Here is a 12,013-nt window from a genome sequence, read left to right on the forward strand (position 1 = left end):
TTGCCTCAGCTTGGGACAGCTTTAAAAACATCTGTTGTGAATCCCCAGCAGGACTGGACTGCTGTGGGCGTGTTTAACTGAGAAGTCTGCTGCCAACAGGAGAACTTAAAATGAGCTTTGCTTCACCTACCGGTGGCTGGAGGGCCATGTTGGGAAAGCGCCTGTCAGTGAGAAGAACAGAGCAGTACTGCTTGGTTGGTTTGGGGCCAAATGTGGGTTGGCAGAGCAAGAAATACCTTAATGTTTGCCAGGTATAAGACGATTGTCTTATCTAGTGCAGATAAAGCAAAGGGAAGAGCGGAGCTGCAATGTAAGGGGGTCCTGTTGATTTTGTGTCCCCTGCCTCATTGGGTCCCCAAAGTTGGATTGTTCCAGTTTTAAGAAGCTCCATCTTGCAACCTGCAGAAGGACCCTGAGTGGATCTGCACTTTCTAGGAGACAAGCAGCTCTGACACATGCAGACTTGTTGTTCTCCTGGCTGATGGGTGGTTTCCTGCCTTCTCTCCTGGCCAGTCAGCCAAGGCTTTTAAATGATGACACAACTATCAGTTTTCTGATCATCATTTCTATCCAGTCAAGTTTGCTGTGAGTTTCTTGGATGGTTTTGGCCTGAATGATTTTCTAGGGCACACTGCAAAATTGGTTATTCACTGATTTGCGTCCTGAATATGCAAATTAAATGCAAATTTTTCAATATCACCAGAGCAGTCACCCAGTTTTAATTTAATGTTGTGTCACTGCAATTTTCTGCCTTGGTTTAGATGGTACCTAAAGACAGGATAATTACATTTTAGAGAGACACTGGCTTCTCTAGGTATTTTTTTTATCTGTAGGGGTAGAAAAAGCAGAGAGTAGGAAACATTGCAAGTGCCAGAAGCTGCAAATGTTCTTTATGCTGTAAAATATTCACTGATCTAACTTTGTTTATGGAGTCCCCCAGCACCAGCTGAAGGACCAGCTGAAGCAAAGCAGCCAGCTTTGAGGTGGCACTGAGCTGTAGGCACAGTGGTTTATCCTTCTTTGCATTATATCTCTTACAGAACAGCTTTGTGTCAGCCCCGCTAAACTGACCTAAAACAAATTGAGGAATAACTCAGACATTAAAGTTAAGCTTCTGGAAATTGAGTTACAGACTGGAAAGCTTTGTGGGACTGGTTTCATTAATGCAGCTGTAGAAGGTACAGTTGGTACGGAGCAAATGTGTTTCAGTGCAGAATGTGGTGCTGTTTGTTTCAGGAAGGAAAATGTTAGACATTCTGTTCCAGAGATGAAGATGTTTACACACCAAACATAGCATTTGCTCCAATTGTTCCCCCGAGAATTGAGGCAAAGCATTTTTTCTCAACTCAGGTACTTTTTGAACTTTGAAAATGTTTTATGACTCCCTATGATGTGCCACAGGATGGTTAGATGATATGAAGGCTGTATTTACGTACCTAGTCTTGTTTTCCCCATGCTCAGAGGAAAACTCCTGTTCCACTGTAGGATTTTAACCAAACACAAGCAGTGGTGCTCCCTTCTTCAACGCCAAGTTATTCTGGCCTTCTCCATGCCTATGCAGCCAGGCTTTAAAGAGGAAATCACTTGCTCAGTTTTATTCTGGCAAAGTCTACATTTGATGGACATGGCAGGCTAATTTGATTGCTGCTTGAAAAATAAAAGCTAGATTCAGCAAGCTCTTTATCATAAACTAGATGTGGCTGTTGTACAGGATCCCCAGTTTCCATGGCCCGGAAAGGTGCAGTAGCAAGGCTTCCATTTTGCACTGGAAATATTTTAGGTCTACTGTTCTTTGACTGCAGTGACTCCATTTGCAGAGGTAAACACTTCTCTGGAGGTAAGAGACCTCCTTGTTATTTAATAACTATTTAAAATGTGCCTTGTTACCCTTGTGTGAGGACCTGGGCCGCACGAGAGTTGTGATTGTCCTCTGATTCTCCAGAGTGCGGACACTGCACTGGGTTAGAGTGATGGTCGGATGTCCCAGACCGCTGTGATTTCATAGTCACCCTTCTCTGCACTGCTGCTTCCCTATAGAACTGCCCCAAAATCTTTTGGTTTAGACTGTAAAAGACTTCTGGCACTGAATTACATCTATTTCTTGACTGAAACATATCTGCTCTGTGCTAACCTCATTACCCAGGAATGACTGCGAGAAGTGAAGAATAATTAAATCATTCCTAACTGAAGGAAATGCTTTGCAGAACTATGCAAATTCCAATTTGGCCAAGATACTGTGGGTACATATTCTATTTCTGGGAAGGGCAGAGGGAGAAATAGCTATTTTTGGTTAGAGATGACCAGATTCTGACTTCATTTTTCCCTAATGCCTCAATATAGGAGTGCTCATCCCTGATGAGGAGGGAGCATGGTACCCGCCATCCCTTGCTTCTCAATCCCTATCCTGCTGCAAGCGCCTGTAAATTAAACTTGCCCCACTTGCTGCGAGTGTCCCCTGCTTTGACTGATGCATGAAGCAGCGATGTCTCTGCAGTGTGTGCTGCCCTGGCTGCCCGCAGAGCATGAGGGCACAAGGGGACGGATCCGCTTCCCCTGCTTCTCAGCTTGCTGTACGCTGCCTGGAAAAAAAGGAGGATTTCACTTGGTAGTCAAAAATGAGATTCCTGTGTGTGCCTGGGGAGCCTGCGGGCAGGGCATAGCCCTCCCAAGGCTCACATCTGCAGGTTTTCCCATTTCTCCATCTGCAAATCTCACTCTTGCAAGGCTTAAGGCAAAAAATAAAGGGCAGGGGGAACTGTATCTAATTTTACATGGGAATGTTTGCAAATACATTAGTGATGGGTAATTGAATTATTAACTGGGGAAAATATAACTGGAGTGCTGGAAGAAAGGCTTTGCATGGCTCCACACCTTCTGTCTTTCAAGGAATCACATTTCTAAAATGAGTTCTGCGTTCAAGAAATCCACTTTGAGTTAACAACAGATGTCCTGCTTTTCCAGCTTCTCCCTTAAAAGTTACATCTTACAATAATGAAGTGGAAGTAATGAACTTCAGTGATTTGCAAAAGGTACCAGCCTTATTTCTCTCCTAAACGTGTTGATTTATGGGCTGTTTGCTGTTTTTGAGAACACAAAACAATTAATTTATGTGTGAAAAGAACAGGGAATTAATCCTAGAGAGCCCCGGAGCCTTTAAAGACCTGAATCATATGTTGAGCTCGTTTAAAACTTGCATAAGAAATTAATGTAGAATAAAGCCCTTTAATTTGAAAAGTGCATCTATAGTGGGTGTCCCTAGGATATCTTTGGTATCATTATTCAAAGGTTAAGGAGGATTTTATTTTTCTCCGTTCTTTCTTTTTTCTGTATCCAGTGTGTATTTTCCAGTTTGCAGCTCAACATGGTGCATTTCACCTTATAAAGGGACCGGGCTCTGAAAAAGGAATGGGGAGCTTTTTATTCACCTTCCACTTAATTTCCTTGCTGCCTTGCCAGTCCCAGCTTAATGAATGTAATTGCTACCTTTGATGAAAATACTATTATCAAGATCACACATTACATTGGAAAACAGTTTTTCTTTAAACACAGCTCCTGCAGTCTCTAATTACGCATGTAACAAGTGGCTCCTGAACAAAAGAGCATGTTGTCTACGATTGCTAGGAATTGGAGCAAGGCAAATTGGAACAAAGAACAGATTAGATTTGCTCCATGCTCCACAAAGCCTATTCCCCTGATTAATTTCCTGCAAAAACTAAAACAATTCTCTCTTAAAAGAAACCAACTCTCATCCCCAGAATGATCCATATGCCGTTTGTGTCAATCTATAGGGTGATAATGGCCGCAGATTTAAATTATTAACTATTAGAGTGAAATAGGAAAGCTCTTTTATAAACTTCCCTTTTCATATGTAAATAAGCAGTACAAGGACTTAAGGGACAAAAACCTGACTTTTTTGTAGAAACCAGGAGCAAGAAAGCACCCGGTAACTGCAAGTCTGAATTGTGCATCTATAATCCAATTATTTTGTCAGTACTCTGGGCTCCATGCTCTGCACAGGCGCTGCAACAGAGGTGCCAGGGCTGCTGACATCGTGTTGGCTTTTCCAGGAATGGCTGTTTAAGACCTGCTTCCCTTGTCCCCACCTTCTTCTGGAAAGGGTTTGGTTTCATTCTTACAATAAATGGTTTTGTCAACAACATTTAATGAGTCAAAATCAGAATTGGAAATGCATTTTGCTCCTATTCCCTGGAAAAGCAGGCAGACACTGGTGATGTTTTGCATTAGTCCTTGGTCACTGATCAAATCCTGTGAGTATGGATTGGATTGGTTTTTTGTATTGCTAGTACAAGGACTTAGTCACAACGATTTTGAATGTGGTGTCCTTTGTCATTCTTACCTCTATTGATCTAGGATCCTGAGCTGTGGCCCATTGTACAAGGTGCAAATAAACCCCAGTTGTCTGAATAAAAGCAAAAAAGAAGTGAGTTCTGTTTCCAAGTATTTACCAGCTGGATTAGGACTGAATGTGGACTAAGGTAAATCTGTGTCTATGTTGTTTTTGAAAACAATTGGTGAGCAGCAGCAGCAGCAGTGTACTGGTAAGAAATTGTCCCTAGCCCTTCGTCCTCTCACTTGCTCAAGTGCAAAAGCTTTGTCCGTGCCAGTAAAGTCAGATTAGTCACATCAGAACTGGTCCTGCAGCAATAGGGAATGTGGAGCCTGCTTGGCACTGCTCTCTGCCAGGCTGGATCCAGAGCCCCTTTGTGTATAAAACACCCTGCAGGTCTGTGGTTCAGTCAGTCTGGGCTTTGCATTTCTGGGGAAAGGTATTTTGAACAGCATCCTCTCTGCCACGATGATCTCTGCCCAGCTAGGCCACAGGCACTGCCATCAGTGACAGCTTCCAGTGGGCAAAGCCTTCACTGCAGTCAATGCACAGCACAGTCTGTGGGCTCAGTGGTGCTGAAACAGGTAAAACCACGTGTTCTCCATCGTACACCTGTCAAAGAGAGAAGGTGTTGAGTCAGTTTTAAAATACAGTGAACAATATCTTAACCAGCTTGGGTGATTATTCCCGTCCCTGGAGGTGTTCAAGGCCAGGCTGGATGGGGCTTGGAGCAACCTGAACAGTGGGAGGTGCCCCTGCCCATGGCAGGGAGTGGGACTGGATGGGCTTTGAGGTCTCTTCCAACCCAAACCATTCTATGATACTATTGAAATTTGCATTCTAAGCAAGACACTGCTGAGAAATCTCCCAGGCTTCACAATTATCACCTGCACTCCCAATGCCTTCATGTAAAGCAGTGTCTCTTCACCCATGATGTATTTTCATGGTTGCATGTCTACATGTCAGTTCCCAGCCCTGTGCTGCTTTCTGATGTCTCGTTCAGGTCTCAGACTGATTCTGGTCTGTCATGTTCTGACTGAAGCAGGTGATGCTCCTTTTGCTGGGGTGACATTATTATGCAGTGTGATGCAGGACCATAAAATACAGCAGGAGAGAAATGATTCTAAAATTAATGATGTGCAATGGCCAATAATAGAATACTCACTGTGAAGCTGTTTTGCAAGAGGAAATGGCAGGAAGAGAAAGAAAAAGAGAGATTTTTTCAAAGGAATACTAGTTGTGAGGATTTTTCTGAGGATCTACTGCCTTTCCTCTTCCTTTGGGACTCACCCTGCAAGGTCCTGTTCTCACATCGCTAGGGGATGAAGGCCATGTGGAACCTTCCCAATACAAGCTGTGAGTGCTTTCTGGAAGGGCAGGCTCTGCCAGTGCCAGGGAATTCAGCGCTGGTGGAGCTGCATTGCAGCAAGCTCACATGGGCAGGTAGACGCTGCCTCCTGCAGACCTGCATGGGTGCTTACATACTTCTTGTTGTGGCTTCGAACTCAGGAGAACACTGACGAGTCTGTATGCCTAGGAAGGAAATTTAAATCTTACTTCTTTAGAATATCTGCTAAATGTCAAACTGGTGTCAGTTTGGCAAGGGCAAAGGTGTAAATAATCTGGCATTCTTTCAGTAACCTTCCAAGAGTCGCAGTCCTCCAGCCTGTCATCTCAAAAGCGAGTTACACCACATGGGGCCAATACCATGGAGGCGGCAGGGCTGGCACTGCCGAGCTCCAATGTCTCACTCAACATGCAGCTAATCGTAAGGAGCTTCCCTCTGAGAAGGAAAGATGGTCACAGACACTTGGTGCTTGCTGCCTGCACAGGAAGAGGTGAGGTGGCAGAGGTCTGTGTGTTAGCAGCCTGCTGTTTCCTACACAATGGCTTCCAGGGTCTTTGTATCCTCCCAAAGTCACTGCAGAGGTCAGGGGAACAGTCCCGACCCTGTTATACCTGTCGTTTATCCCATCTCAGTTACTAAAGAGACTTTGTCCACAGACTCTCACAGCTCCTCCCAACTCACATTACTTGCAGTTAACACAAAACCTTTAAAACGTACCCTTCTGATAAGAAAAACCCAACTCATGATTTTCTGCGTGGATAGAATTAACCAAGATGTCATTATGACACCAAATGAAATTTGTTAAGAACATCGTAAAATCCTAGTTCATCTCCACATCCTGACCTTCAAGATAGTGGATAAAAGAAAATGTAAGTTCTGTCTGTGGAAATGAAAATTGTTTGGGTTTCCAAACATTGTTTCTGGAGTGTCCCAGATCCCATGGGTCTGCTAGTGGAAGTGCCGCAGCGTCTGCAGGTGGGAAGGGAACCTGAGATTTTGTAAGCCTCCTGGCTGCAAATATCAGTGACAAAAAGGTGCAGATTATAATTGGTGCCCGGGGAAGTCGGAGAGCAAACCAAATACAGTTAGAAAATCCATAATTACTTGTGGCTTAGTTCCTTGTCTTCCTTGAAACAAGTCAAAAGCAACCTTATGAGCCTGTGGAGACATGTTTGTGTGCTTTCCTGAAGAAGCGTTAGGCTATGAGTTCTCCTCTTAGAAATGGAACTGTTGTTCCCTGCACTGGCTGTGAGGTTTTTGTTTCGCTGTTGTATTTAATGCTGCACACTGTGAAAAGGCTGGAGAGAAACTGTGGCACTGGGACAGCATGGATATTTATCCCTCCGTCACACTTTCCCTGCTGATCTCTCATCAGCTGATTTCAGAACCTTAGCGCAATTACTGGGGTAACCCCCAGACCTGTAAGCGTTCCTCCAGTGGTGATGTGGTACCTAATAATGCATTGGTTTTGTGTAGATGTTGTCTGAAATAAGTATTAATTCACAGATGCCTTCAGAGCCCCTGGTGTGGCGGGTGGGTAGGGACAGGGACAGTTTCCCTTGGGGTACAATGCCCACGCTGATTGCTACGGAGGCAGTTGAGCCTCGTACCTGTTAGCACCAGTTATTTTGTAGAGGCAGATCAAAGGAGGAACTTGAAACGCCCAGTCCCACAGCCTGCACGTGGGGCTTCAGTGGCTGGAAAGCAATCAGCCCTGCCCCTTGAGCAACCTCTGGTTTCTGTACCAAGTCCTCCTGGGTCACGGGTCAGTGCTGCTCCCTCCCTTCGCACGGGTACACGTGTGGTGTTCACAAACAGGGTCGAACGATTGCACAGCCGATGATGGGGCAGGGTAGGAGGCTCAGAGTGCCCCTTTGAAGGAGAGGGACTTGCAAACAGTGGGCCAAAAAGGATTGTTCCAAAGTGACAAGGAGGAGGCATCCAGCGAGCTTGTATCTACCTCAGCCTCTGTCCCTTCTCCGTCCAGTTCTTAAGATAGAGGAGGGGGCAGATCTTGCATTTGCTTTTAAATTAACTCGGTGCAAATCATCTCTTTGCTTTTAAATAAACTCGGTTCTGATGCAAACGGGAAGGAGGTGCAAGAGGCCGCGGGGCTATGGAGATCACTTGCCTCTGTTGGACCAATGGAGCTGAGAATGGGCCAGTTCGGTGCACCCCGCTTTACACACGCCAGGCATTTGTTTCACCCTCTTCCCTATCTAGATGTATGATCCAGGGAGAAGGAAAAAGTAGTTGAGGTTTAAACTCTTATCACTAAAGTGAGTCTTCCTCTACATTAAAAAACTCTCCAGACATTGTAACAGGAATGGGTTCAGTTCTTGTGTCATAAATTTGTGTGTGTAGAAAAAAGACTTATTGGGGAATTTAGCAGTATTTTTCGTTGAACTGGCAGTTGCTAACCATTACACCAGTATTTATTTGATTCTTAAAGAGCACAAAAGCATGGACTACAAATAAAGAAGATGGAGTAATAGCTTTTGACTGGACCACTAGCTTTAAACTTGAAATGAAGTGTCCAGTTTTGAGTTACTGTGTCCAAATGCCATTTGTACAGTTTGAAAAGTGGGGGCATTTTTCCAGCTTGTCACTGTTAGCTGTAGTTCATTCCAGTGAATGATATCACTGGAGGAGCAGTTGTTCTGCTATAAGTACTTCACTCATGACTGGAATGTATTAAATGTATTAATCTGTGCCTCAGAGTGTAATTTAGGGTAGCCCTACATTTGACACATTCTTGTACATCCTTATTTTATCGCCTTATCCTGCAGGTAACAATGCCTCAAAAGCAAAGGGACTGGATGAAGTTGAAATTACATGTCATCCACATTATATGCACTTTTTGTTGCTCATTCCACTGTCAGGATTACGGATTTTCAACAACATTAGTTTAAATATGTTTATGACATGATTTACGCCCCTGATGTCAAAATAAAATGCCACACCAGAACCCGAGGCTTCTAATGAGCCTGGAGGCGGATGAAGCTGTGAGGGGAGCATCCCCAGACTCACAGCTGCATCTCTCACAGCAAAGCTCTGTGCAAACGGGGCCGAGGCCAAGCAGAGAGAATCATAGAATCATAGAATCACCAGGTTGGAAGAGACCCACTGGATCATTGAGTCCAAACATTAGAAACTGGGAGGGCTGAGCAGTCCTGAAGGGTGTTCGTCAAATCAGCCTTAAGTCAGTGGAATAAAAATGTGGTTTAGCAGCAAAGTTGTACCTTATGTCAACTAGGAGAACCCTAGTGCGTTGACAGCCATCTCATGACTGTTATCTGTCATCAGCTTGAAACCTTCTTAATCCATAGGTGTGTGAGTTTGAGGTACTTGGGGTTACTCACCACCTTCTATTTTCAGTAACCGATATCCATGTTGATGTTGGCAATTAAAGGACATGATTAGCAGCAATAAATGGCATGTTGTGGGCTGTGTTAGGAGTTGCGCACCTGTGAAAAGCCCTGCCTCTCTTGGTGCGCAGAGCTGGTGCGGGTGCCAAAGCCCTGGCTGCAGCAGCAGGTTCAGAGCACATGGAATGGGGAGGTTGCCCGTCAGCCCCGGATCCTGCAGAATCAGGGCAGGTTAAGTAGCTGGATTGGAAGTACAGTGCTAGTCACAATGTGCTGAAAACTAACTCACGTCTCATTCCTTCAGGTGATGTGGAAAGCGTTTAATGACAGGCACATCCCTTATTTATGTCAACTCCAAATATCCCTGGAAGAGCTGGAATCCCCAGTGCCGGCGCTGCGCCGTGAGCCAGGGAGATCGACATAGCGAGCTGCTCCTCTCCTATTGACTCCCATGTCTTCCCTTGGATACGGCTTGAAACAAATATCCTGAGCTACCCCCAGCCTTTCCGACAAGGCGGAAAAGCCTCTGGTAGGGAGCAAGGCAATTCATAAAGGCAGCCCGGTGCCCCGGCTCCACCTGCAGGCATCGTTAGCTGGGGGTGATGGGGATGATAGAGGAGATGGGGCCAGCACCTGAACTCTGACCTTATTGATCCAGCCACCTCCACCCAGCGGAGCTGCTGCGGCCCAGCCAGCTGAAAAGGAATTTAAAGGGCAGTCGTCTTCCCCGTGCAGCCTGCCTGTCATTAATAACGTTCTCATCAGTGACAGTGACAAACACACGGTACTTGAGGGGAGTTTATTAAGGTCAGTCTATAAATAAAAATTAAAATTTAAAAAAATGGGTTTACACAGATGAACAGATGGATGAATAAAGTGATTGGTAAAACAATAAATATGAAAATAGACAGATGGATGAAGGATCTAGCAGCCATCTTCTAAAAGCCCAACGCCTCACGTGCTGGCAATGTTAAACCAGACCCTTCTCTCCCCTCTGATAAAAAACAGATTTAATGAAGCTGCTGCAGGACTTACAGGTTTCGTGGATCTATGGCCTGACTAATATTTTGTCATTTAATGCCTGTTCTCCAGCCTGATAAAAAGGATTGCAGCCATTCCTCTATGTCAGGCGTATAACTGAGTGCTACTAAAATTTAAATGTCTCATCTGTCCTTGGATTTAAATACAGATGGCCTTACACCTCTGAGTTTCTCTTAATGCAAAATGGTGTACAATACCTTGCCTGACTTCTTTTGTCATTCTCAAAGAGACAAGGATCTGCACCTCTAGTGGAATTCCGGCTAGCAGCAAGAGAATATTCCTCTTTCCTTCCAAAATTTGAATAGCATGCAGAAATATAGAATCAAAAAGTCCAGTAGGATTTCAGCCCCCACCAGCTGAGGGGTGCTGAAGGTCTTTATGCTTTGTCAGACTCAAGTCCACTCGATTTCTTCGGGAAACTTTTTATGGCTTGCGGTCATATAAGTTAAATTATAAATGTAATCCTTAGCTTAGTGTTGTTTAAAACTGATGAAAAGGTAGCAAAGGAGAAAAGTTGTTCTCAGTTTCACATAATTTTTGGTTTTGAGCTGGCTCCATAGGTCACTGAGCTTGAGCAGGAGGAGGCGTCGTTTAAGGCAACTTGTACCATCATTAAGGGTAAACGCTTGACTTGGATTCAAGACTATAGGCTTTAAGTTTGCAACATCAGAAGAACCTTAATTGTTGCCTCTGGTTAAATATTTCAAACCCATTACTTAGATCATTGCGATTATTGATCCTTTATTATGCCTGCGTTCCTTGATGGCCGTGCAGACATTAGCTCACATTAAGCAGAGTCACGTGTGTCGTTGTTTGCTGCAAATGAAGATTTTGAATTGCAGAATCTGACCATGGGCTCAGGACTCGTCCAGCCCAAGCCTGCCATCAATTCCCAGTGGAAGTGGCTGCCTAAGTGAAATGGATGAGAAGAGAAGGTGCCCAGCGCTGCGCAGAAACTGCAAGACTCTGCTTGATTTGGTCCTTAGGAAGCAATTCAGTCTAATAACGAAGAGGTGGTGGGGCACATAACCACCGTTAGTTAAACCCAGGTTTAAATGGAATAAACCAGGAGTATTGCAGGTCCCTAATGAACAATCAAAAAGGTGGTTAGGATTGTGCAGAGCAGCTGTATTACTTAAAAATAAGCAACAGTTAGGGGAATAATGGCTTTCGGCCTGTTGTTGAGCAGATCTGAATGGCAGGTTGGAGTGGAGGCAGAGATCCTCCCATCAGCCTCCTATCCAGCCCAGCCCTGAGCTGGCTGTAACTGTGATGCGGTCTCTGTACCCCGTGGGCTCCCCAGGCCACCAGCACAGCTCCTTCTGCTTAGAGGGAGCAGAGGGAAGCTTACGGCCCAGGAGCCAGAGAGGCTCTGTAGGCAGCAAGCCTCCAAACCTGCTGCCAGCCAGGGGAAGGTGAGCTCCGTTTCTGGCAGCAGAGAACAAATCAGGACATGACTTAACCATCCCTGGGGTTTCAGGTTGTGCTGTTTTGATGCTAGGACTATGTTCAGCAAACCTGGAGGAACTATAATGGTGGGGGGGTGGGCACGGAAAGATGCTTTTGCATCTCTCTCTTGCAGCATCTTCGGTTCCATTTAAGATGCTTGGGATGTTTTAGGACCACTCCTCTGAAATTGTGACTGCACCTAAGGACTGAAGATTTGCTGGGTGCTGCCACTGCCCTGGTAAACATGTGAACAGAATGGGTGAGTAGAACCGAGCAGAGGGAAAGGCACAGTGTCAGCCCCTCGGTGTGTTTGGTTTATTTGTGAAGGTCAGCATCGCAATCAAGGGTTCCTATGCCAGGAATTTTATCTCACGGTGCAGTGCCCTGAAGAATATCCTTTCTACTCTCAAAATCCATTACCCAGATGGGGTTAAACGCAGAAGCTGCAGCTGTGACCTT

General features: G+C 45.0%; 1 long non-coding RNA gene across 2 annotated transcripts in view; it reads left to right on the forward strand.

Annotated features, from left to right (window-relative positions):
* The first annotated feature begins 9,324 nt into the window (after nt 1-9,324).
* Nucleotides 9,325-12,013, forward strand: part of LOC138724226 (uncharacterized) — an 8,393-nt gene continuing 5,704 nt past the window's right edge. Inside the window, exons 1-2 of one of the 2 annotated variants that reach the window (XR_011337993.1) lie at nt 9,325-11,118; nt 11,688-11,881. This is a non-coding gene — a long non-coding RNA (uncharacterized lncRNA). The remainder of the gene's footprint in view (nt 11,119-11,687; nt 11,882-12,013) is intronic. The other variant, XR_011337992.1, reaches the window with a different exon arrangement.

The sequence above is a fragment of the Phaenicophaeus curvirostris genome, chromosome 9, assembly GCF_032191515.1.
Source record: "Phaenicophaeus curvirostris isolate KB17595 chromosome 9, BPBGC_Pcur_1.0, whole genome shotgun sequence".
NCBI classification, from domain to species: Eukaryota; Metazoa; Chordata; class Aves; order Cuculiformes; family Cuculidae; genus Phaenicophaeus; species Phaenicophaeus curvirostris.